Here is a 4,389-nt window from a genome sequence, read left to right on the forward strand (position 1 = left end):
ATCATGTAATTTTATCGTAATGTTCCCTCCTAGACCTCAAGAAAGAAATACCGATCCATCCCCCTCCCCCCACCCCACCCACACTCAACTTCCTCTTACACATGAAAGAGATGCACTCCTTTACGTATCCCCGTGCGCGAAATTAGTTATTCTGAGAATAACATTACCCCTTAACTAAGCTCCAGGAGAAAAAGCAAAAACGGGCGCATGTTTCCTGATCAAGAAGAATATCGTTTTACAGAATCCAACTCTGCGGGTCTGATCTCCGATTACATCCGCCAGATCAGGAACCGGTCAACCCAACAAGCTCTGTCGGTCGTCGTTTACGCCCACTCTATTAAATTATCCAGAGATAGCCAGGGGAAAAGTCTGGGATACTTCTTCGTTGATGGTGCTTGAACCGCCCCAAAGGATTGGAGCACATTGTATCTTGACTTGTTCCCTACAGCAGCAGTAGAGTGTTATTTGCAACTAGTTAATTTTACAATACGGTCCCTTTCAGAATGTCAGTCTGTAACTCTCACAACGAGGTCTTACGAAGTGAAACCTGGCATGTCCATCAAATTAAATATTCAAGAGATTGGTGTACCGAAGGAATGTTCAATAGTGAATGTCCTCTTAAGGTTAGGGATTTGAGTACCTTCGAAGAGAAAGGAAACTTATTGATCACCTTCAACATCAGTACAACAGTCTGCACCGGCGCCTGTGGCGTAATGAATAGATTCTTTGTAATGGGATTTAAATACCGTGATTTCTATTCCCGTGTTGGGAAGTTTGATTTAACATCTCCATCTTTCTCTCCTAGAGAGCCCAGTTTGGCACCTACGGGCAGGTCGAAACAGCCGGTCTTGTAGATTATCAAAATGGTTTCGATGGGGGCGCTAAACATTCACAATCAAAGTAATTCTCAAAACAGCCAAATTTAATCATATGGAATCAGACAAAACGAAGGGTTCTCTTGTTCGAACTGTATGCTTGAACTGTAAACAAGAACCTACCAGTCGAAATGGCTTCCATGGTAATTTGTAATGATATTAATAATGATGATAATAATAATAATAATAATAATAATAATAATAATAATAATAATAATAATAATGACAATACTACTACTACTACTACTACTACTAATAACAATAATAATAACTGCATTATTATAGCGCACGTTCATGTTCTGCCGCATACTCTCTGCACGTTACAACTATTATTACTCCCAGCACACCCTACAACACCCAGAAACATTTTTGGCTTCCCGGGAAGCATTCACCGCAAGCTGCGGATTACACGCGCTAAAACTCTAACAAGTTGACAATTGTTCGCTCTGTATTATAGTGAGTGAAGTTAGGAAAATTCGTGTATAGCACCTTTCCCGAGGACACAACGTCGGGCCCCTGACGGGAATCGAACCCACGACATTATGGATGAGTGGCCAAGAGCCTAACCACGAGGCCACCGACGCTATCTGGCCAAAATCGGAGATCTGTGTCAAACAAATATAAATTATAACGCTTATTCCTGTTTTGTCCATTTAAGTTGTGCTGTAGATTCATGTCAAACAATTTAGATTTGACACTCGTTCCCGTTTTGCCCATTTTAGTTGCTTGGCACCTCTACCTCTCAGGACCCTGTAGGCTGCCTATTACCTCTCCATCCTACTGATTGAACGGCTCTTAATTAGTCCCCTGAGGCCTGACGCCTCTGTTACAGGCGCCCGGGGTTTTTCTCTTAGAAGAAGAACACTCTTCCATAATACAAGCTGTATCGAGAGATGGGATCACCAGTTGTTTAACCCAATCCCTACGCCCTGGGGTCATTTTGTACCCCCGGGGTTGTATTCTTCACATTTAAGAATACTTCTAGTACCGTACGAAGATTTCTTTGAAACTTTCAGTATTTCTCAAAAAATCATTTTGACAGGCTGCTATACAAAGCGTACGGATCGGATTAACGAGTAAATTTCCTCTTTGGAAAGTGGTGGCACAGAGTTCACCTCGTCGTATGGACACGATAGTAAAACAGGACGTACGGATAGGGTTAACAATGTATCCCCCCCCCCCAAAAAAAAAAAGCAGTGTGTGGGTGGTTGGCGGGTGCTCTGGTGTGGTTTGCTTCTTCTTTCCTATCAAACATCCATTGTCCTTATGTCCCCTTCTTCTTTTTTTATGTTTGTTACTCTTGTAACACCTCTAATCTTCTGGCGCTCATATGACCGCTTGCAGTTGCGAGCGCCGTAAAACCTCTACTAAAACAAAACAAAACAGTGTAGACGCTATAGGGATGTGAACAACTAGTTAGATGACAAAGAGAAAGGGTGCGGGTTGGTGTGTGTGTGGGAGACAGAGACAGACAGACAGAGATAGAGAGAAAGAGAGGGGGGAGGCGGGAGACAGACAGAGAGGAGAGAGAGAGTTAGAGAGAGAAAGAGGGGAGACAGAGAGAGAGAGAAAGAGAGAGAGAGAGAGAGAGAGAGAGAGAGAGAGAGAGAGAGAGAGAGAGAGAGAGAGAGAGAGATTCTTTTTCTTATATAGCAGAGTGAGAGACTGTTATGGCGTTTCCATTTATTCTAGTACATGTATCTTTTCTGACTTCTTGGTTATCACCACACAGTTGAGAACCACTGTATCTGACCAAGGATCACACAAACACACACACACACACACACACACACACACACACAGAGAGAGAGAGAGAGAGAGAGAGAGAGAGAGAGAGAGAGAGAGAGAGAGACGTTGTTTGAAAATCACCCAAGGTCGGTTCATATCAATATTGTATTACATATTGTACTATTATTATCATCACCATCATAATCATCATTTTCATAATCATCATTTTCTTCCTTCAGGCGACAATACTGTGAACGCATTGTAGGGCGCCGTTTGCTCGGATGGGCTCATGCTGGACATGTGAGCGACTGGTTCGAATTCTTCCTATCATGGGTCTCAGTACACAATATAAGTACATAACATATATACATATAAATTGAGGGAGCGAGGCATGGGAAGGTCCAGAACAACATACTTCGGGAACCTAAACAAATGGGTAACAGGGAAAGATAAGGGAAACGTAGCTTTTTTGAGAGCATCCGAGCAAAGGAATGAATGGAGAACCATGATCGCCGATGTCTGTCGCAGATCTGGCACTGGATGATGAATATATAGGTATATATTATATCATATGGCACTCGAGCAGAAAACGAAACTGTTTTTTTTTTTTTTTTAATTCAATGTTTAAATTTATATTTTGTTGGGGAGTTGTTGTTTTTTTTGGGGGGGAGGGGTTGTTGGACCGGTACAGGTTTAAATCTCCTATCAACACTTATGTTATTTAAGAGGCAGGACCTACGATTTCAACATCCATCCTCAAAAAGACAAAGCCGAAAAGGAAATTTGAGTAAAGTGCCTTCCCCCAAAGACTCTACATCGGACCAAGCTGAGGCTTGAGGGGTGTGGCATATTGTTCTCGTTATGTAGTACAACAGCCAGAATACCATTCACATTCGTTACGTCTATTGTACAAGGGACAATTCTTTATTTAGAGGGAAATTGCACAGTAACCCAACTTCCATAGAAAATCTCCTACCGAGGGCGGGAGAAAACGCATTTTTCATATAATTAATATGCTTCACATACTTTTTACATAAAAGTACAGATACCGTTAATGACGAGTACCTGATTTTCGGGAAAATCCGTACGAATTACGTAGAATACATTCTCGCGTCAAAGCAAGAGTATGGTAAACCGATTTGGTCGTTATATAAATTATGCTTTTTTTGACAACTTTTAACCTATTTTAAAACAATTTCATCCACGATTTCGAATGCTAATTTTAATATGTTACTACACGCAATTTTATCTGTCGAACCACAAGTTTTATTTTGTAGCAATTTTTCCACTGTGAGAAAGGGCCAGGGAAGCAGCAGTAGAAAGGCTGCAGAAAGGGTCAGGAGCCCAGGGGAGGGAGCAAAGGAGATGAGGGTGTGGGAGCAGAAAGTGGAGGCGAAAGCAGACAACAGAACTTTGCTAGCCTAGAGAGCAGGAAAGGAGGTGAAAGGAGATAATTTTAGAGAAGAAAAATTTCCGTCGCTACCCGGATTCGTACCCGGGACCTATTGAATGAGAGGCGAACACCTTAACCTCAAGGCAAAGAGAGCCCCCCATAATACGCTGTAGGACCTACAGAGAAATGGGGCGGATGCTTCTGTTTGTTTTGCTGGAGTAATGTTTTGTTTGTTTTTGTAAAGGTTTTACGGCGCTCGCAACTGCATAGGTCATGTGAGCGCGCGGGACACTCCTAATATTTTCAGTTGGTAGGAAATTTTGAATTTTGCCCGGGTGGCGGCCGAAGCCTACTCTTATCGATTTTTAGACAACCACCAGGATATTTAACGTG

Source organism: Aplysia californica, unplaced genomic scaffold (genome assembly GCF_000002075.1).
Source record: "Aplysia californica isolate F4 #8 unplaced genomic scaffold, AplCal3.0 scaffold00796, whole genome shotgun sequence".
Lineage (NCBI taxonomy): Eukaryota > Metazoa > Mollusca > Gastropoda > Aplysiida > Aplysiidae > Aplysia > Aplysia californica.